The sequence below is a fragment of the Mus musculus genome, chromosome 3, assembly GCF_000001635.26.
Source record: "Mus musculus strain C57BL/6J chromosome 3, GRCm38.p6 C57BL/6J".
NCBI lineage: Eukaryota > Metazoa > Chordata > Mammalia > Rodentia > Muridae > Mus > Mus musculus.
The window spans coordinates 59473791-59497479 of NC_000069.6; the positions used below are offsets into that span (position 1 = coordinate 59473791).

General features: G+C 39.0%; 1 non-coding gene across 1 annotated transcript; it reads right to left on the reverse strand.

Annotated features, from left to right (window-relative positions):
- Window positions 1-1135: 1135 nt before the first annotated feature.
- On the reverse strand, window positions 1136-1207 carry n-TVcac1. The gene has a single exon. It is a non-coding gene; the product is annotated as a tRNA-Val (tRNA).
- Between the last annotated feature and the right edge of the window lie 22482 nt (window positions 1208-23689).

A 23689-nucleotide genomic window follows, 5' to 3' on the forward strand; every position in this document is an offset into this window, starting at 1 on the left:
GTGAAATGTCAAGGAACTGGAAGAGACAGCAGGCAGGGTGGACCTCCTTGATCCTCTGTTGAGGTTCTTTAGCTCAAGTGGGAATATGGACACCTCCAAGTACTGGGACCCAGACTCAGTCTCTCTCCGGACTACAAGTCATGTGATAGGAACTGCTATTGGCCTATGGTGTTGGATGCTCTACTGATGATTTCTTCTATGACACCTTTGCAGCAATGCCAAGGGAAAGGGGCCCAGCTGGTGTCCTAGTATTTTTCAAGAAATAAAGACTTGGGGAAGAAGCTGTACAGGATGCTTCTAGACATTGTGGTGGTTGGCAGACCTAACCTTTGCAAAGGTCAGACCTAGCTCCTAAGATACCACATCATTATATAAATAAAGGACTGCTGCTAGTTTTCTACAGCATGTGATGTCACATACATGACTAGGTCCACATCTGCATTTATGAACTGTCAAAACTTGGCAATAACTGTAAACATCCAATTTATTAACACTATCATCAGCCTACTCTGACATCCTCATGCTTGGGAATCTAAGGATAAAAGATCATTTGGTTGATTCTGAGTTCAATATTGGCAGTGGTTATAAGAAAGTTGTAAGGGTTTTTTATTTTTTGTTTTTGTTGTTGTTTTTGTTTTTTTGTTTTTGTTTTGTTTTGTTTTTATGCAAAAGCAAGAGGTTTATTTTCTGGTGTGTGGGAGTCAACCCTCAATCAGTCTCTTAAAGTGAGTGACCAGAAGGTGACCCTGAATGGCTAGTATAAGCTGTTTTTATACTTTTTAGGGGCACAGGTTATATCAGCAAGGTTGCAGTTCAAACTTATTGGCTAAGCATATTGACCTTTAAATCTATTGGCTAGCAAGCATGACATGAATTTGAACTCTACCTGAGACTTTCCAGAGGGTTAGATGACTATTAGTCAGTTTCTACAGCATGTGATGTCACATACATGACTAGGTCCACATCTGCATTTATGAACTGTCATTCTGCGATTTTTTTAACTCAAGAATATTCCTGTGGGTGTAGAATGGAACTTGGTCTATCCTTGACCCCAGGTGGGAGGGAGACACTGTAAGTAAGGTATAGGACTGAAAAATCCCTTAGAGTCTCTCATTGCCCTAAAAGTAAGCTTAGTTGTTTCTGCCCGGTTGAGAACCGGGGACCTTTTGCATGTGAGGCAAATGTGAAACCACTACACTACAGAAACAACATGTAAGTGGTTATTGAAAAGTATAAAGTAATTTTAGTGTTCAGGCTGAGTAAGTGACATGAGAAAATAGTAATTTGGGTAAAAACCAATGTAACATTAAGATGGAAAGACAGGGAAAGCAGGTTAAGAGATATGATCAGAGGGTAAAAGGTCAGAGATCAATATTTCAATCATAATTATGATCAACTAAAAATCAGGCCTTATTGACATAAAAGCTTGTTGTTTAAACAGGGAAGGTTGGGACTGTCCTGGAGGTGAGGCAATGTGGCAGGTGGATCCGCCCTGGAGTGCTTCAGGAAAAATGAGACATGTAACAATGAGGCAACATAAAAGCAAGACTAGATAGAGCACAACAGGGAGGAGAGAGAAAACGGAAGCTGGGTAGCAACCCCTGAAATGGAAGAAACCTGGTATCCTTCCAAGGCACTCCTGCTGCACTGATGTGCTCTCTGTGAGGTGAACTCTCTCAGAAACTTCAGAGCAGGCAGTGCTGTCTATTAGAGAACTCTGCCTCTAGAGATCTGGTCATCTTGTCTATAAACCTCATAGGGGACATAAGTCAAGACTGCAGTGTGTTCTCTAAATACTTAACATGTTATCCATCCACCATAGTTGCTGTTTTCATTTCTCACCCTACACAAAACTCAACTTCAAATGGATTTGAACTCTAAAAATATCATCCTGAATGAGGTAAACAGACCCAGAAGGACAAACATATGTACTCATGAATAGTAGCTATTAAGTAAAGAATAATCATGCTACAATCCACAGACCCCAAGAGGATAAGTAATAAGGAGGGCTCAGAGGGGACATATGGATCTTGCAAGGAAGGGGAAATAGAATGATTTTGCAGATGGACTGGGGAGGATAGAGATGAGAAAAAGAAGGATCATGTAGGGCATGGGGAGAGAGAACTGGAAGAGATGGCTGGAAAAGCAATGCATTTCGGTGGTGATGTTGAAACCCAGTGCAGTGGAAACTCCATGTAATCTATGACGGTGACCTAGGAAAGACTCCTACTAATAGGGGATATGAGCATGAAACAATCATCTTCTGTAACTAGACAAGGCTTCCAGTGGTGACTTGAACACCAATCAAGCCCCAAAACTTTCAACCTATAATTTGTCCTGCCTGCAAGATGTGCTAGGGTACAGTGTTGCAAAACATGTGAGGGTGGCCAAGCAATGACTGGTCCAACTTGAGGCCCATGCTTGACACTGCCTGGATGGCCAGGAACCAAAGGTTGGATAGAACCAAATATAACTGCTAGGGGGAAAAGTCAGTGAAAGACTCCTTAATGATATTCTACTATACTCACTGATTAGAGTCTAGCCCAATTGCCATAAGAGAGAGACTTCATCCAGAAACTGATGGGAGCAGATGCAGAGACTCACAGCCAAACATTAGACGGAGCTTAGGGAACCCTATGGAAAAGGGGGGAGGACTATAGGAACCAGAGGGGTAAAGGACAGAACACTTTGCACAGAACCAACTAAGCAGGGCTCATAGGGGCATACAGAAACTGAAGCAGCAATTAGGAAACCTGCACGGGTCTACAGTAGGTCCTCCTTGCTACTGTTTTGTTGTTGTTGTTGTTGTTGTTTTGTTTTGTTTTTTTGGTTTTTTGTTTGTTTGTTTTTCTCTTCTAGGCACATATGTCATATTACGGACACAAATAGAAACTGGCTTCAGAAAGACCCCGTTGGGATTTGCCTCTCATCCAAACTGCAAACCAGCTAAGCACAGTCTATTTTTAATACTTTTGTTCATTCTTTGGCTTTCATTTTCCCATAGAAGAAATAAAAATGTGTGGAAAAACTCTAGTTTATTCTTACTTTTAATGAAAAATCATGGGAATGTTTTTGATTTAAGAATTCCACTTCAATGTTTCCATTGAACAAAGATTGGGATAATTACATTTTTTCTTTGTGGTTTCCAAATTGGTGGCTATGAGCTCACAGAGATCAGTGACTACCCTCATGTCTGCCTGGCTGTATCAAAGAATTTTAAAGTCTTGACTGAGCTTCTTTCATGCATGACTCTTTTTCATATGAGCAAAGCATTGGCTTTTATCTGAGCAGCATTCTAACAGAAGCTGAGAATCATGTTTCCCTCTGCCTCCCTTGACTCTGGTAGACTAGAGATCTAGAGATTAGCCTTCATCTCCACATTTAAAAAATTTCACTTATCATTCCACATTTTTACGTAAAACTCTTGAGCCAACTTTACATTTAATCCTCTCTGGGATATTGCAAAAGGCTTCTTCTGAGTCCATTTGTGGCCTTATTCACCTGCTTTTTCACCTGTCAGCCCTCTCACTCCATCGATTATACAGCCAAGTTATTTGATAGAGTTGGAACAAAGGCATAAGGAAATTAGGAACTGCAAAGAATTAATCTATTATATAGATGTACTGGCTAATTATTTAGCTAGATTATATAAATAGACAGTTTGGCTACTTTTTATTTTTTCCTTTTAAGAATAATTCTAAGATGAATGTCATTAAAATATGCCAATTATCAATATAAATACACAAATGGGGTCATATTTTAAGGCTTTCGGGGTTAAATGATATGCATACTTGTAATTTGAGGAGCTATTACTTAATCACCTTTCTCAGAGACAGTTTGAAGGCATGGTCTCCATGGGAACATGTGAAGGTTCCCATAGTTAAATAGCTTCAGCAGCAGGTTTTGGTTTTAATAGAATTTTGTGATTATTACCAATTATGACAAGCATGAAATATCTCTAGCTGAATATGGTTAGATGTTTCGGGAAATATTTAAATGAGGCACCAATTTTCAGTGCTACACCCAGCTACTCTCTGCCTTGGTGGGCTGGCCTGCTCTTATCTCATGGAGACAATTTGACACAGCTCCAAAATCTCTCTACCCAGCTTGCTAAGTTCCCATTGCCAGGTCGCTACCACATCAGCCTCATGCTTCAAATACTCCCACGGCCTTTTGTGGTGTACCTCAGGCAAATCTACGCCCCCCCCCGCCCCCCCTCCCCCCATCTTTCTCTCTGGGATCCAGTCAAACAGCTACTTGAAGGAAAACACCACACAAACTTAGTTCAGAAACAATGGTAACTCAATCTCTGGATATAACAACTAGAATCCTAATCTTGTAAAACATATTCAATCTAAATCCTCCGTTGGCAAATCCTGGCAGATTCAACATAGAAACCAGGAGACTTTAGCAGCTACTTCATGTCCTTTCCTATCCCTGCCCAAAAAGCTCACAACTCTCTCCTGCTTCCTCTCTTCCTCTGTCCAACCGGGAAGTCACGCCTACTCGCCCAGTGATTGGTCCCTTTATTCATTTGGGGGAAGGTTCACAAGACTCATTCCTCATTCCAGACAATCGCTCCTGAGAAAGCAGAATTAACATCAAAATACAGGCAGCACCAGGGACATCCACAACAGTTAGGAGGAACTATTTGAAAATTTTCTGTTTCACATTCATGGTCACTGAAATATGACATCAAATAAAATATCTCTTAGACATTTTGTGATGAGTTGTTTTAACATTATTAGCAGCCAGATATTAGAAAGCTTGGAGGTTGTTAATGAAGGATTTCTCTAGCAATCAGCATTGAACTTTACCTCTTGTATCTTTAGTAATGCACTAATTTAAGAAAGGTGAAAGAATAAAAATTGTCCCTTTTTAGAATAATCATCACTACTCCCCATTACCAATACCTTGCTCAGACGTTGATTTTTTTTTTTTTTTTGATGAAGATAACAGGAGCTTCTTTTGCCAAGGCAAAGCCAAAGTCCTCCTATAAAAAGGGGAAAATTATATTTATAACCCCAGAGAACAGCCAGAAAATGATAAAACCATACACCTAAAGATAAATCGAGAAGATCGTAGAAATATCTGTCCTGTAATTATATATATATATATATATATATACATATGTATATATATGTGTATACACACACACACACACACACACACACACACACACACACACACATACACACACACACACATATATTCTTATATAGTCTAGAACCTCCATACCATACAATTGCTTATAGACACTTACTGCTAAACTGGCTAGTTTCTATCTTTTTCCTTTTTCTGTTTCTTTCTCTTTATATACTATTCAAATTACCACAACACTGTGGACTTTTGGACTCTCTGTTTCTTTCTCCCTCCCCCAACCTTTCTCCCAAGCTCCCTCTTCTCCTCATTCTCTACCATGCAGCTGGCTGCTCACTCCTACTGCTGAGCCTGCTTGCTTTCCATTCTTCACCTTTTCCATTTCCTTCCTTCTGGTGGTTCCAGAGGGCGTGATCTTACCTGGCACAGTGTTACATTTCCTCTCAAACTCCAAAAAGGTTCTCTTCAGTATTCCTTCTGAGGCTGTCATTAAATTCTTTATTCTCTTCATCTATGAGTTAAAGAACTTGCAAAATGGGTCCTGAGTCACCAGGGGGTAATACCCATCTCCTTAATTATCTGTGTTTGCATGCACTCATATTGGACAGTCAGGCTTCATTATATAAATCCAAGAGAAGGAAAATATTAACTCTAAGTTTTAATAAAGTTTTCTTATTAAGAAATAATACTGACTTTGTTAACACAAATCCAACTTCTTATTGGCCTATGAAAGTACACACTGACCTAATTTAAACTGGATTTTGGTTCTTTCCCATTAGTTTTCCTGAGCCTTTCTCCTCTTCCCTCTATTTCAAAGGTGCAGAGATGGAAAATGAAGTCTGCAAAAATGGAAAATGAATAGACTTGGAAGAAAAGCTGTTGGGAAGCAAAAGAGATTGAGATATGTTTTAACGTGGTTTGAAATGGAATTAAAATGTATCAAAAATAAAGTGTAAAGCCTCATTCATTCATTTTTCCATATCCTGCATTGCCTACAGTCTTTGTAGCTTAAAAATATCAGTAAACAGACAAAATGGCTATGAGGTGAAGCTTGCCTTGTCTTCTGCCTTTAATATTTTAAACTGTTCTCCCTGTTTGTGATAATTTCTTGTAAAATACTTTTGGAGGGCTATTATTGGAGTGTGGTTTCATTACATGCATGTCAAAATTTAATGACACATAGGGAATCCTTTAGATTTGGAAATATTTTTTGACTATGAACATCGGACATGTGGACTTTGGAAAGGATTCAGAAAGAATGTCTCACTAAAATGGAGCTCCATGACTGAATCTTGGTGTCCTTACATGAGAGGGAGAGTCTAGCTAGACAGACACACATAAATAACCATATCTTCCTTCTCTCTTGTTGTGTGATGACTGCCTGGACTCTGATAACCAGGAGGTCATTACCAGATGCAGGCCCTTAGCTTTGTATATCCAGCAGGTCGCCAATAAACCTATTTACCATAGAAGGAGGCCTGCATCAGATATGTGAATTGCTGTTAAAACTAGGGTCATGGCAGAGATAGGGATTTGGATATTAAAGACAGAATAAGTCCTTTGAATTGATTTATTTGGCTAACCTCACTGAAAAGTCTCACTAAAATATCAAGAAATGCTTTCCATAGATGTGGAAGAATTTCATTTAATTATTCATTCACAAAACAAGAGCAGCAAGGACTCCTTGCTGTGTGGTGATCAGGAACTGTGGGGGAATTACTTGTGCTGTAATGGAATTCCTCTACTGACAACCTACAAGCTTGGAAAAGCCATTCTTGACTGTTCTTGGAACTTGGCTCTTAAGTTCTGGAAATCTGTTAATAGCCCTTTTAATTTGAATGTCAAAGATTTTGAAGTTTCCTTAGTTTAATCTGTTTTCTCCTGGCAGATATTTTTTTTTCCAAATCTATTATTTATAGATTTCTTTGAATCCTTATGCTCTCTACAAATAGTTCAGAGTGGGAGAATGGATTGCTCTCTTTGCAGGCTTCACACTCTTAAAGAGTGAAAAACAAGGATTCAGAATGACAGTGAAGCTCAGGAGCATCCAGGGCTTTGGACCTTCAGAAAACAGTGAGGGAGGATGATATCCTCCAGATACATCCATTTGCCCAAGAATTTCATGAATTCATTCTTTTTAATAGCTGAGTAGTAATCCATTGTGTAAATGTACAACATTTTCTGTATCCATTCCTCTGTTGAGGGACATCTGGGTTCTTTCCAGCTTCTGGCTATTATAAATAAGGCTGCTATGAACATAGTGGAGCACGTGTCCTTATTACCAGTTGGAACATCTTCTGGGTATGTGCCCAGGAGAGGTATTGCTGGATCTAGTGGTAGTACTATGTACAGTTTTCTGAGGAACCGCCAGACTGATTTCCAGAGTGGTTGTACCAGCTTGCAATCCCACCTGCAATGGAGGAGTGTTCCTCTTTCTTCACATCCTTGTCAGCATCTGCTGTCACCTGAATTTTTGATCCTTGTATCTGGAGGATATCATCCTGAGTGAGGTAACCCAATCACCAAAGAAGTCACTTGATATGCACTCACTGACAAGTGGATATTAGCCCAGAAACCTAGAATACAACTTCCAAACACAAGAAAATCAAGAAGGAAGACCAACATGTGGATACTTCATTCCTCCCCAGAATAGGGAATACAATATCCATGGAAGGAGTTGCAGAGACAAAGTTTGGAGCTAAGACAAAAGAATGGACCATCCAGAGAGTGCCCCACCTGGGGGTGTATCCCATAATCAGCTACGAAATGCAGACACTATTGCATATGCCAGCAAGATTTTGCTGAAGGGACCCTGATAGAGCTGTCTCCTATTTGCCAGTGCCTGGCAAATACAGAAGTGGATGCTCACAGTCATCTATAGGATGGACCACAGGGCCCCCAATATAGGAGCTAGAGAAAGTACCCAAGAGCTGAAGGGGTCTGCAACCCTAAAGGTGGAACAACAATATGAACTAACCAGTACCCCCAGAGCTCATATCTCTAAGTGCATATGTAGCAGAAAATGGCATAGTCGGCCATCATTGGGAAGAGAGGCCCCTTGGTCTAGCAAACTTTATATGCCCCAGTACAGGGGAACACCAGGGCCAAGAAGTGGGAGTGAGTGGACAGGGGAGCAGGGCAGGGGGGAGGGTATAGGGGAATTTTGGGATAACATTTGAAATGTAAATGAAGAAAATATCTAATAAAAATGTGGGAAAAAAGAAAGAAAATGATGAGGGAGAAGGAGGTCATGAGTTTACTCTATTTTATGATAGGGCTTGGTTGAAGTTGAGTTTAGTGTTGGAATATGATCATCAAAGTCTTGTCTCTTCATTTGGAAAATCTCGAGGTTCTTGGTATGAGCTGCTTTATTGATTTGCTCCAGCTGGAAGAAGCTCTTTGGTATGTAATTGCCTAAAGTATTTGGTCCTTCCAAATTGTTATTTTTACCTCTAGATCTATTTTTTTTTAAACTGGGACTTTGTGCACCATCTCAGATCTCTTCTATTCCTTAACATTTTAGGAGAATATATGAGTTCCAATTTTAAACCATGTCTTTGTGCCAGACAATATTATCTCTATATTCTCCATCGCACAAATATACTTGCTTATTTTTGTTGTAAGGACATGTTATTTAGTAAAATTAAAGGAGTATCTCTTGCCTAAAATCAAAGGATGGACCTCTCAGACAAAGATATACAACACAGATGAAAAACTATTTTCATTACCTAACAACTTGTGGTAACCATAGTTACTTTTCCCCAACTTTTTGCTCTTTTAAAAAAGTTAATCTTAATGATCTTGAAATTTTAGAGAGTATTTTAGTGTTCACACTGTAAATTGGTGGACTGAAATTATCCTCTTAGATGAACAAGGTAGAATATTAGCCAAATTAAACAACAGCAACAACAACAACAACAACAACAACAACAACAACAACACAATAGGCATCAGAACCTTGAGGTTTGAACTTGTGAAATAATTTATGGTTAGACAAAACAAAACCTCAGAGGTATGGTTCCTTTGCTTTTTATTAATAGTAATTTCTAGTGCTGTTTCTTTCCTTTTATGACTTTTAGGCTTTTTAAATGGTTTGCAAAAATATTAGATGATTGAGTGTTTACCTTATTTTCATCCAGATATGTGCTCAGGTGTGTTAAGTGGAGTGCTCTTCTTTCTGACAGGTATAGAAATGAATATGTGTGTACTGAACCTGTGTGTAGAAGATCAGGTTACTCACTGTCATTGTTGATAGATCACCCTTACTGGGTAGTGATGCCCAGTTGCAGAAATTACCACCAACATATGTTCTTATCTGTCAGAATGATCTAAGAGGTGCTGGGCTTAATTATGTTTCAGAACTTCAAAATACCAATGTTCAAGTTGTTCATGACCATGTTGAGATGGAATCCACAGACAATGATCATAGATGGCATCAAAACTTAATTTAGATATGGATTTCATGTATTAGACATATCTATATACATCAGATCTTAAACATATTTAATGCCTAATGTGATTCTATCTATCTATCTATCTATCTATCTATCTATCTATCTATCTATCCAAGATATAAATGTATAAAAATACTTATTTATACCTCAATGAAGTTTAATTTGAGATAATTTTTAGGTGTATAAATAACAAAGTAGTTTCTGTTGTCTAACTCTATACTCAAATCAGTTGTAAGTCACTATGTCTTCTTAAACTAAATATTAAGTTTTCTGTCTCATACACTCTCTATATATGAAGTATCAGTCCAATTATCCTTTTAATTTATTCTTCTTCTTGTGGTTCCCAAAGGGGCTAATACTTGATGAAGCTTTAAAAAAGTAGTGATCACCATTACTGAATTTAAGTTCTCATACCAGGCAGCTGTAATTTACTTATTGTTCATTTATTTTGGCTTTAACTAAATAGCCTAATGCTGCCTTAAACTCATTATCATCCTGTCTCAGAATCCCAAGAGATTAGAGGCACTCCCAATCCAAGCATCAGTTTTTATGTTATTGCTTGTCCCAAGACTTTCATGAGCTGACACTTTTTTATTGACTTCTTAGACATTGGTGGTAGCTTGTCATGTCCTTATTCAGAATTAGTATTGGGCAAATGAAAGAATTATAGATAAATATGAACTTTCCCTTTGCTCTATACTTGCCATATAATATCTGAAGACAATTGAATTTTCTTGTCCATGCATATGATTTGATGTTGCAGGAGAGGTCTTTTGAGTCTTTTACTAGAATATGTCATGTAGTCTATCTGTTTAATATTTTCCTCTAAATACATTCACTATTTAGTTTGACATCTCTCAAAATTTTTCATTTAATGTTGAATTAAAGAACAGAGTAATTATTCTATTCTCTCCCTTTGTTTATTTTTCTATGGGGGATTTCACTCTATCTTTATTGGTTAGTCCTTCCCTAAAGTAATCATTGCTGTCTGTTAAAAAGCATTAACATTTTGTTTCTAGTATTTTCTTTGTATTTATTTGCTTATAAGTTTTTATTATAGTGTTCATTACACTTGATATGTATACAGTCAGGCAAATTTCACTACTTGGGAGCCACTGGATAGCTCCATCACTGCAGATACTCACTCCTCTTTGTCTAATGAAACTCTCCCTTCACCCTGTGTTTTATAGCTGCTGGTCTTTTTTTCTCCATACGTTAGTAAAAGATACGGTATGTAGACTTTTGTAGCATTTATCCATCAAGTGCCTTTTATTTCATACTTCTTTTTTACTTTAATGTTACATTTCCCTATGTCCTTATCTCATTTACATCTTATGTCAGTTTTATTCTCCCATTTGTCCATTTGTATCTCACTTATAGTTTTTGAAATGCTATAGTTTGTTTGATCAATTGTTTGTGGGCATTTCCTTTTTAATTTTGACAAAGGGTCCCTCTCTTTGTTGTCCGAGATAGTATTAAATTCCTGATGTCAAGTGATTTTCCTGCCTCAACCTCCCAAGTGTCTGAGACCAATGGCATGCTCTGGATGATGAGGCTATGTTTTGTAGACTAATTTGTAGTGTGCTATTTACAAATTTCTAGGGTTTTATGAGTCTAGGTTTTCTTTCACACCACTCACTGGTAATATTATTCTCCATTTTCAATGGTCTTGGTGACTGGTTTATTTTGAAACAAGATGTGGTTTATTTCTGTTCTGTGTGCTTTTCTTGCCTTTAGGGAATTTAACACTATAATTTTCTTAACTTTCAGAAGGAGGTGATGATTTTGGTTCTTTTCTAACCTGTGGCTCTAGAGCCCCTTCTTCCATTTATTGTTCTTCCAGACTTTGTCTTTTCTTTCCATGCTTCATTTCATTCACCATGCATTGGCCTAATTCTATTTGATTTTCTGAAATTTCTTCTCAGTGTGGAAATTTTTCTTTGACATGGCTTTAATTGAGGAGTGCTGAGTGTTAAGAGAGCTCAGCTTAGGCCCTTCAGATGTAACATCAGATGGGTTGCATTTACCTACATTAGTATGTGGTGCTCTGCTAGGGTCAAATGCTGTTTCACATTTATCAGTACAATTTCAAGTGAGTGCATGCTTGTCAGTCATATATTCTTTTGTTTCTTGCATAGATTTTTTTTAATGAACAGGCTTTGTGGTTGTTGGAATATTCTTCCTGTGTTAGGTTTAAACATTTATACAATAAAACAAGTTCCCTTGTCCTTATGTAACTTAGGAATGTGCCAACTAGGAAAAAAGGCTTTTAGAAAGTATTTTCCTACCATTAAGTCAGTGGATACCCAACAACTGAAGGAGTTGCCAATGGAAAAATGTATAAAACATAAAACTGAAATCTAATCATAGGTTTTTTTAAGTATCTTACTGAGGAAGAAGAGGAAACAAACTCCTTGTTTGTATTTCCAATCGATTACTATCATCATCATCATCATCATCATCATCATCAGTAGTAGTAGTAGTAGTAGTAGTAGTAGTAGCAGTAGTAGTAGTAGTAGATTGCTGCAGTCTAACCTCTATTGGGTCTCCTATCTGCTGGGAAGGGGTTTCTGGTTGCAGGTGAGCAAGGGGTCGGCGAGAATTGACAAACAGACACAGGCAGGAGAGAGTGTGCCTCCAATTTTTTATCTATAATGTGCAGTTCTGACAAAGCTATGGAAATATTCCTGTGCATATCATTAACAAAATGAGTGGTATGCAGCTGCTGAACTAAAACTGTGGTAAATAATGCAAAAGAAGTTAAAATTGCAATTAAAGCAGTAATTCTTAAAATCAGAGCTGCAACAAATCTCTTTGGTCTTATAAGCACATTTTACCTTTTCAAAGTTTGCATTCCCGAATTCTGAAACCAAGGATCATTTCCTAACTCTATTGGCAGCAAAACATAAGCAGGTCTTTTAAACAAAATTATAACAGCAGATTCCTTATCTAAATTAGGATCTACACAAGTAGTTAATTGACAAGAATTACAATGAATGATTTAATGATTTAATTACCTTTAATTGTAAACAAGTTATATCTCTGTTCACTTTAAGTTTAATTCCCATATCTTTCTAGCACATATTTTAATCTTCTAACTCTGTTTTATATGCATTTTATATTCATTTACTTTGTTGTGTTCTTTTGCTATTTTTTTACCTTTGATTATCGTAACATTTAGTAGGCTCATTGGAGTTTTTAAAGTGTGATATATGTAAATCAATTTCTATATGTGATTATACAAATTTTGTATTCTCTCTCATACAATAATCCCAACCACAATTTCTCCTCCCTCCTGTCCTCTCAGATCCCTTCTCTTCCCTCTCCCCCAGATACACTCCTCCTCCATTTCCATTCAGAAAAGAGCAGGTCTCCCAAGGATATCAACTGAACATAGCATAACATGTTACAATAAGATGTTCATATTAGTACAACCCTTCATATTAGCATAGCCTGAAGCAACACAGTAGGAGTAAAAGGGTAACAGGTAGACAAAAGAGTCAGAGACATCCCTATTACCACTGTTAATAGTCCCATAACATATTTGTAGGGGATCTAGTGTGCATCCATGCAGACCAGTGATTTCTTCTCCAGTCTCTGTGAGCCCCTATGAGCCCTGCTTACTTTGCAATGTGGGATGTGCCCTTGACCTCTATAGCTCTTACAATTCTTCCCTTTCCCTCTTTCTTGGGGTTCCCCAAGCTCCAAAGGGGAGGAACCCAATGGAGATCTCCAATTTGAGCTCTCTCCTGGGATAATGCTTAGCCATGGGTCTCTACATATGCTCACATTAGCTAGCTACCAGAGGAAGTCTCTCTGACGATGACTGGGATAAGCACTCATCTTCGTGTATAGCAGAATATCATTAGGGATCAGTTTGCTGACTTTTTTCTTTCCTAGGTCTCTGGGCTATCCAGTCTCTGGTTTCTGATCATCCTGGCAATGTGGGTCATGGGCTCGCTTTCCTGGCGTGTGCCCCAAACTAGACCAGTCATTTGTTGGCCATTCCCACAAGCTCTGAACAACCATCATTGCCCCTGTACATCTTGCAAACAGGATAGATCATAGGTAGAAAGTTTTGTGGCTGTGTTGGCGTCTCTGTCCTACCTCTGGAACTTGCCCATTTACAGAAGATGACCAGTTTAGGCTTTGAATCCGCCATTACTAGAAGCCCTTGCTAGGTTCATTCACCTAAAATCCTAGGAGTTTCCACCTTATTAGGGCCTCTGATGCCCTTCATTTCCAGTTGTGTCACCCCATACACACACTCTCTCTCTCTCTCTCTCTCTCTCTCTCTCTCTCTCTCTCTCTCTCTCTCTCTCTCTCTCTCTCTCTCTCTTCATCCCTCCTGGTGACATGATTCCTCCTGTTCCCATTCCACCCACCCTGGTCTACCCATAAAATTTATTTTATTTTCCATTCCTAGGGAGATTCATACATCTGCCTTAGAGCTCTCCTTGTTACTTAACCTTTTTGGAACTGTGGGTTATAGCCTAATTATCATTTATTTAACAGCTAATATCTACTTATCAGTGAGCACACAGCATGTTTGTCCCTCTGGGTCTGGGTTACCTCATTCAGGATGAGATAATACAAATGTTTAATACCTGTCCTTAAAACTTCAGTAGGTTTAGATATATTTTGAATATTTTATTTTATTCAACTTTTAATATGTAATTCTAGACATATATGCACAAGGACATCATTTTAAAATAAGAAAACATGGGCCAAATATACTGGGTCATGACTGGTTGGTGTTAGAGATATCTATAAAATAAGGAAGTTAGGATTTTTCTGAAAAGAAAATGTTTATAAATACTTGGATTAGTATAAGCCTTCTTTTGTCTCTTACTGTTTTCTTTTTTCCAACATTCATTTTTCTTTCTCAAAAGGAACATATCAATAATGGAATCTTGAGTTAATATATGTATAAAGTCTATTCAATGTGCACTCTCAGTTGTCTTTCCTTGGTTTGTTTTGTGAAAAAAAAAAAAGTAAGACTTTAAAAGTACAGCTCTTGATGTTAGTAGGAGAAACAATCTCAGAGCCAAGTCTTTGATCCTTTGGTTCTTACAAGAGCTCCAGCCTTGCTTCCACAATGTTCTAAACATATATTGAACAATGGGGACACCAGTGCATTCTACTGGGGATATCTCATGACTCTTCAACTCTTCAAAGAGAACTAGAGGCAATTGAACCAAGCCACAAGTGGAAGAGGTGGTCTTCTTTAGGGAAGAACAGACCAATTTGCTGTCCAGTGCCAAGTGGTCAGCTCTGAAAACATATATACAAATAGCATTATTTAGACTCAGCAGATCATATGTATATGCAGACACACAGACACGCAGACCCTCACCCACACACACACCCATACTAGAAATTGATGAAAAGAAGGCCTTGATTTTGGGGAGTATGGAAGGACATATAGAAGAATTTGGAAGGAAAAAAGGAAAGGGGGAAATGTAATTAAAGTATAATCTCAAAAGTGTGTAATAAAAAAAGTTCATGTGGTTTTCATGAGAATTTTCATTTCCTTACATTAAAGATTATTTTATGAAAAGTGAAGAGCACAAGATAGTTAGACAGAGAAGGGATAGGGTTACCCCTCCTGTTTTTTTTCCATTTTTATTATGTATTTAGCTCATTTACATTTCCAATGCTATACCAAAAGTCCCCCATACCCACCCACCCCCACTCCCCTACCCACCCACTCCCCCCTTTTGGCCCTGGCATTCCCCTGTACTGGGGCATATAAAGTTTGCAAGTCCAATGGGCCTCTCTTTGCAGTGATGGCCGACTAGGCCATCTTTTGATACATATGCAGCTAGAGACAAGAGCTCCAGGGTACTGCTTAGTTCATATTGTTGTTCCACCTATAGGGTTGCAGTTCCCTTTAGCTCCTTGGGTGCTTTCTCTAGTTCCTTCATTGGAGGCCCTGTCGTCCATTCAATAGCTGACTGTGAGCATCCACTTCTGTGTTTGCTAGGCCCTGGCATAGTCTCACAAGAGACAGCTATATCTGGGTCCTTTCAGCAAAATCTTGCTAGTGTATGCAATGGTGTCAGCGTTTGGAAGCTGATTATGGGATGGATCTCTGGATATGGCAATCACTAGATGGTCCATCCTTTCGTCACACTTCCAAATTTTGTCTCTGTAACTCCTTCCATGGGTGTTTTGTTTCCTATTCTAAGAAGGGGCAAAGTGTCCACACTTTGGTCTTCGTTCTCTTGAGTTTAATGTTTTTAGCAAATTATATCTTATATCTTGGGTATCCTAAGTTTCTGGGCTAATATCCACGTATCAGTGAGTACATATTGTGAGAGTTACTTTGTGATTGGGTTACCTCACTCAGGATGATGCCCTCCAGGTCCATCCATTTGGCTAGGAATTTCATAAATTCATTCTTTTTAATAGCAGAATAGTACTCCATTGTGTAAATGTACCACATTTTCTGTATCCATTCCTCTGTTGAGGGGCATCTGGATTCTTTCCAGCTTCTGGCTATTATAAATAAGGCTGCTATGAACATAGTGGAGCATGTGTCCTTCTTACCAGTTGGGGCATCTTCTGGATATATGCCCAGAAGAGGTATTGCTGGATCTTCCGGTAGTACTATGTCCAATTTTCTGAGGAACCACCAGACTGATTTCCAGAGTGGTTGTACAAGCTTGTAATCCCACCAACAGTGGAGGAGTGTTCCTCTTTCTCCACATCCTCGCCAGCATCTGCTGTCACCAGAATTTTTCATCTTAGCCATTCTGACTGGTGTGAGGTGGAATCGCAGGGTTGTTTTGATTTGCATTTCCCTGATGATTAAGGATGTTGAACATTTTTTCAGGTGCTTCTCTGCCATTCGGTATTCCTCAGGTGAGAATTCTTTGTTCAGTTCTGAGCCCCATTTTTAATGGGGTTATTTGATTTTATGGAGTCTACCTTCTTGAGTTCTTTATATATATTGGATATTAGTCCTCTGTCCGATTTGGGATAGGTAAAGATCCTTTCCCAATCTGTTGGTGGTCTTTTTGTCTTATTGACGGTGTCTTTTGCTTGCAGAAGCTTTGCAATTTTATGAGGTCCCATTTATCAATTCTCGATCTTACAGCACAAGCCATTGCTGGTCTATTTAGGAATTTTTCCCCTGTACCCATATCTTCGAGGCTTTTCCCTACTTTCTCCTCTATAAGTTTCAGTGTCTCTGGTTTTATGTGGAGATCCTTAATCCACTTAGATTTGACCTTAGTACAAGGAGATAGGAATGGATCAATTCGAAATCTTCTACATGATAACAGCCAGTTGTGCCAGCACCATTTGTTGAAAATGCTGTGTTTTTTCCACTGGATGGTTTTAGCTCCCTTGTTAAAGATCAAGTGACCATAGGTGTGTGAGTTCATCTCTGGGTCTTCAATTCTGTTCCATTGGTCTACTTGTCTGTTGCTATACCAGTACCATGCAGTTTTTATCACAATTGCTCTGTAGTACATCTTTAGGTCGGGCATGGTGATTCCACCAGAGGTTTTTTTATCATTGAGAAGAGTTTTTGCTATCCTAGGTTTTTTGTTATTCCAGATGAATCTGCCGATTGCCCTTTCTAATTCGTTGAAGAATTGAGTTGGAATTTTGATGGGGATTTTGCATTGAATCTGTAGATTGCTTTTGGCAAGAAAGCCATTTTTACTATATTGATACTGCAGATCCATGAGCATGGGAGATCTTTCCATCTTCTGAGATCTTCTTTAATTTCTTTCTTCAGAGAGTTGAAGTTCTTGTCATACAGATCTTTCACTTCCTTAGTTAGAGTCACTCCTAGGTATTTTATATTATTTGTGGCTATTGAGAAGGGTGTTGTTTCCCTAATTTCTTTCTCAGCCTGTTTGTCCTTTGTGTAGAGAAAGGCCATTGACTTGTTTGAGTTAATTTTATATCTAGCTACTTCACTGAAGCTGTTTATCAGGCTTAGGAGTTCTCTGGTGGAATTTTTAGGGTCACGTATATATACTATCATATCATCTGCAAAAAGTGATAATTGACTTCTTCCTTTCCAATTTGTATCCCCTTGATCTCCTTTTGTTGTCTAATTGCTCTGGCTAGGACTTCAAGTACAATGTTGAATAGGTAGGGAGAGAGTGGACAGCCTTGTCTAGTCCCTGATTTTAGTGGGATTGCTTCAAGCTTCTCACCATTTACTTTAATACTGGCTACTGGTTTGCTGTAGATTGCTTTTATCATGTTTAGGTATGGGCCTTGAATTCCTGATCTTTCCAAGACTTTTATCATGAAAGGGTGTTGGATTTTGTCAAATGCTTACTCTGCCTCTAATGAGATGATCATGTGTTTTTTGTCTTTGAGTTTTTTTATATACTGGATTACGTTGATGGATTTCCATATATTGAACCATCCCTGCATCCCTGGGAAGAAACCTACTTCAGGATGGATGATTGTTTTGATGTGTTCTTGGATTCGGTTAGCAAGAACTTTATTGAGGATTTTTGCATCAATAGTCATAAGGGATATTGGTCTGAAGTTCTCTATCTTTGTGGGGTCTTTTTGTGGTTTAGGTATCAGAGTAATTGTGGCTTCATAGAATGAGTTGGGTAGAGCACCTTCTGTTTCTATTTTGTAGAATAGTTTGTGAAGAACTGGGATTAGATCTTCTTTGAAGGTCGGATAGAACTCTGTACTAAACCCATCTGGTCCTGGGCTTTTTTTGGTTGGGAGACTATTAATGACTGCTTCTATTTCTTTGGAGGATATCGGCTGTTTAGATCATTAACCTGATCTTGATTCAACTTTGGTACCTGGTATCTGTCTAGAAACTTCTCCATTTCATCCAGGTTCTCCAGTTTTGTTGAGAATAGCATTTTGTAGAAAGATCTGATGGTGTTTTGGATTTCTTAGGGATCTGTTGTTATGTCTCCCTTTTCATTTCTGATTTTGTTAATTAGAATGCTTTCCCTGTGCCGTCTAGTGAGTCTGGCTAAGGGTTTGTCTATCTTGTTGATTTTCTCAAAGAACCAGCTCCTTGATTGGTTGATTCTCTGAATAGTTCTTCTTGTTTCCACTTGGTTGATTTCGCCCCTGAGTTTGATTATTTCCTGCTTTCTACTCCTCTTGGGTGAATTTGCTTCCTTTTCTTCTAGACCTTTTAGGTGTGTTGTCAAGCTGCTTATGTATGCTCTCTCTAGTTTCTTTTTGGAGGCACTCAGAGCTATGAGTTTTCCTCTTAGAAATGCTTTCATTGTGTCCCATAAGTTTGGGTATGAAGTGGCTTCATTTTCATTGAACTCTAAGAAGTCCTTAATTTCTTTCTTTATTCCTTCCTTGACCAAGGTATCATTGAGAAGAGTGTTGTTCAGTTTCCACGTGAATGTTGGCTTTCTATTATTTATTTTTTTATTGAAGATCAGTCTTAGTGCATGGTGATCTGATAGGATACATGGGACAATTTCAATATTTTTGAATCTGTTGATGCCTGTTTTGTGACCTATTATGTGGTCAATTTTGGAGAAGGTACCATGAGGTGCTGAGAAGAAGGTATATCCTTTTGTTTTAGGATAAAATGTTCTGTAGATATCTGTCAGATCCATTTGTTTCATAACTTCTGTTATTTTCACTGTGTCCCTGTTTAGTTTCTGTTTCCATGATCTGTCCATTGGTGAAAGTGGTGTGTTGAACTCTCCCACTATTATTGTGTGAGGTGCAATGTGTGCTTTGAGCTTTACTAAAGTTTCTTTAATGAATGTGGCTGCCCTTGTATTTGGAGCATAGATATTCAGAATTGAGAGTTCCTCTTGGAGGATTTTACCTTTGATGAGAATGAAGTGCCCCTCCTTGTCTTTTTTGATGACCTTGGGTTGGAAGTCAGTCTTATCAGATATTAGGATGGCTACTCCAGCTTGTTTCTTCATACCATTTGCTTCGAAAATTGTTTTCCAGCCTTTCATTCTGAGGTAGTGTCTATCTTTTTCTCTGAGATGAGTTTCCTGTAAGCAGCAAAATGTTGGGTCTTGTTTGTGTATCCAGTTTGTTAGTCTATGTCTTTTTATTGGGGTGTTGAGACCATTGATATTAAGAGATATTAAGGAAAAGTAATTGTTGCTTCCTGTTATTTTTGTTGTTAAAGTTGGCATTCTGTTCTTGTGGCTGTCTTCTTTTAGGTTTGTTGAGGGATTACCTTCTTGTTTTTTCTAGGGCGTTGTTCCTGTCTTTGTATTGGTTTTTTTCTGTTATTATCCTTTGAAGGGCTGGATTTGTGGAGAGATCATGTGTGAATTTGGTTTTGTTGTGGAATACTTTGGTTTCTTCATCTATGGTAATTGAGAGTTTGGCTGGGTATAGTAGCCTGGGCTGGAATTTGTGTTCTCTTTGTGTCTGTATAACATCTGTCCAGGCTCTTCTGGCTTTCCTTGTCTCTGGTGAAAAATCTGGTGTAATTCTGATAGGCTTGCCTTTATATGTTACTTGACCTTTTTCCCTTACTGCTTTTAGTATTCTATCTTTATTTAGTGCATTTGTTGTTCTGAATATTATGTGTCAGGAGGAATTTCTTTTCTGGTCCAGTCTATTTGGAGTTCTGTAGGCTTCTTGTATGTTCATGGGCATCTCTTTCTTTAGATTTGGGAAGTTTTCTTCAATAATTTTGTTGAAGATGTTTGCTGGTCCTTTGAGTTGAAAATCTTCATTCTCATCCACTCCTATTATCCGTAGGTTTGGTCTTCTCATTGTGTCCTGGATTTCCTGGATATTTTGAGTTAGGATCTTTTTGGATTTTGTATTTTCTTTGATTGCTGTGCCGATGTTCTCTATGGAATCTTCTGCACCTGAGATTCTCCCTTCCATCTCTTGTATTCTGTTGCTGATGCTCGAATCTATGGTTCCAGATTTCTTTCCTAGGGTTTCTATCTCCAGTGTTGCCTCACTTTGAGTTTTCTTTATTGTTTCTACTTCCCTTTTTAGGTCTAGTATGGTTTTGTTCATTTCCATCACCTGTTTGTATGTGTTTTCCTGTTTTTCTTTAAGGACTTCTACCTGTTTGATTGTGTTTTCCTGTTTTTCTTTAAGGACTTGTAACTCTTTAGCAGTGTTCTCCTGTATTTCTTTAAGTGAGTTATTAAAGTCCTTCTTGATGTCCTCTACCATCATCATGAGATATGCTTTTAAATCTGGGTTTAGGTTTTCGGGTGTCTTGGGGTGCCCTGGACTGGGCGAAGTGGGAGTGCTGGGTTCTGATGATGGTGAGTGGTCTTGGTTCCTGTTAGTAAGATTCCTACGTTTACATTTCGCCATCTGGTAATCTCTGGAATTAGTTGTTATAGTTGACTCTGTTTAGAGATTGTTCTTCTGGTGATTCTGCTACTGTCTATCAGCAGACCTGGGAGACAGATTCTCTCCTCTGAGTTTCAGTGCTCAGAGCACTCTCTGCTTGCAAGCTCTCTTACAGGGAAGGTGCGCAGATATCTTGTGTTTGGACCTCCTCCTGGCCGAAGAAGAAGGCCCAAAACAGGACCTTTCTCAGAAGCTGTATTGCTTTGGCAGGTCTCAGAAGCTGTCAGCTTCTATGGTGCAGACTCTCACCTGTGCAGACTACATTTCTAAGTTCGGTGGCGTCCTGGAACCAAGGTGGTGCCCGCTGCTCCTGAGGCTGAGGCCTTCCGAGCCAGGCGGACACCTGTCCTCTGGTCCGGATGGTGGCCGGCTGTCTGCGGCCCGTAGAGGGTGCTGCCTCAGTGGCTCTGTGCCTCTGCCTGTCCCAGAAGCTGTCCGGTTCTGTGGCACACCCTCTCACCTGTTCAGACTAAGTTCCTAAGTTCGGCAGAGTCCCGGAACCAAGATACCCCTCCTGTTTTTAAAGGATATCCTGTATTTACAAAGATGCTCAAAAACAAACAATCCCTGGCAAGCACTTCTAGAGGATAGCAAATGTATTATTTATCTTTTTGTTTCAACCTCTAATCCAAGAGCCTAGATTAACCAACAGTCTCATGTCTGTGTTGTGTTCAAATAACAAAATTCTAGAGGTTCCTAAATCTCTTTATTATCATCATAAGTGGAAATTGGTGGCGCTTATACATCAAGGCATATGAAATTTACTAATATGGCATTATTATGTTTTGCTAAATACTTTAACAGAGACAGAATTTCTCTTTAAACTCATTCTGAATTTTGTCATAATCTTCTAAGAATACTTTAAAGCTACAGTTAAGGTCAAGTGTTTTTGTTTTTATGGTGAAATACTCTTTTCTGTTACTCTTAGAAAAGGAAAAGCCAGGAAAAAATAGGGAAAGCAGCTGTCACAAACGAATATCCACCAAAATCTGAAAGCAGCATAGAAACAACTTAACACAGGTTTTAGTCTGTTGTGGTGTTTGGAATACTGTCTGCTACTTTGTCAGTTGGCCTCAATAAAGATTAATCCCTTGTAAAATCCTGTTTAAAAAATGATTTCTGTAAATTATTCCCTATGCCTTATTCATGTGATGCTTTGTGTGCTACCCAATAAATGTAGAAAAAACTTTTTCAGGAAAATATGCACATATATACACATAAGGACCGAGGGACATACAGACAAACATGACAGCCTTGAGGAAAGTACAGGTCTAGACTCATACAAATGTCAGTTTACAGTCAGAGGACAACAGAAACTCAAGGAGACACAAGTAGAGAAATAAATTCTGGTCTCTCTCTTACTAAAATCACTACAAAGGAAAATATTTTAATTCTTTTTCTTAATGTGACACAGTTTTGCTTGCTCTGATGGTATTACTAATATATTCAAAGTTACACAATGATAAATGCCAATGTGTTAGGAATTATTTTTCACAGTTTCCAAACCATGCAATTGCTAACAGAAATACTGCTAAGATTGCCCATGGTCTTTCTCCCCACCCATATTTTGGAGTCTGGAAACATTTCTAAACTTATTTTTCCTGACACACTGGGCTTTCCAATTTTCTCTATGAAGCCTGATCTTCCTGTATTCACAGTTTTCTGCTGCTAAACCTGGCTACTTTCTTGACCTCTAACTCAGAAGCAATGACTTTGTCCCTCTTCTCCATCTCTTTTGTACTGGTAGTCAGAGGCTCCAGCTTACCTGATACACTATTTTTTCCTATTCAATTCCATAGGATTCTTTTCAATATTCTCTGTCTGTTTCTAATTCTTTTCATTTTTGATACTAAATACATGCAAAATGTGCTCTATGTTCCAAGGAGACAAGAATTATAATGCAGAGTTGGGCTTCATTATATACATTTTGAGGAGACAGAAATTTTTTTCTGTTTTAATAAATCTTTATTCTTATTACATAAGATTGGTTCTGTATGCCAGACCCGCCATCTGCCTGAATCCAGTGGAGGCCACTAAGGGCTCTAGAGTACTCTCCATGCTGCAGTACCTCTGCATCACCTCAGGATCACGAGCAAGTGGAACACAACATCAGCTCCAAACAATTGTGGAGGGTCTTGCACCAGCAGGAATAGGGACATAGGAACCTGGCCCAACCAGAAGCTGGGATCCATTCCGGTTGGAGCCAGAACCAGCATCTTCCCTGTGAACTAGTCTAGGTCCACAGAGGACCCTCCAAGCCACAGGACCCCTAGCACACCCAGGATCTTGTGATCATGGGAGAGAACATGGGTGACAGAAGCAACAGAGATTCTTGGTCAGGGTCCCTTCAGGCCTTCATACTCAGCAAGGAGGCAGAGCTGAGACCCAGACCCAGACCCCTGGGTACCTTCCTTGCCAGAGGAGAGTTGGCTTACAGGGAGGGCTTTGACTCCAGGACTCAGGAGGTGGATCAGAGCTCCAGACTTCTGGACACCTGCCCTGTAAGAGGAGAGCTTGCCTGCAGAGAGTGCTCTGACCACTGGGACTCAGGTGACTCCCAGGAGTGCTGACAGAGTCTAACAGAATCACAGGAGGGGTCCCTTTCTGGTCGGTGCCAGCACCGGGGCACCTTGTGCGTGGAGTCTTCAGACACCCCCAAGGTTCCTCAGAGGACTCTCCATGGGATCTTAGGATCTCTGGTGAGTGGAACACAACATCTGCCAGGAGGCAAGTTTGAATGCCAGGTATCTGGGCACCTTCCCTGCAAGAGGAAACCTTGCCTGCAGAGAGTACTCTGACCACTGAAACTCAGG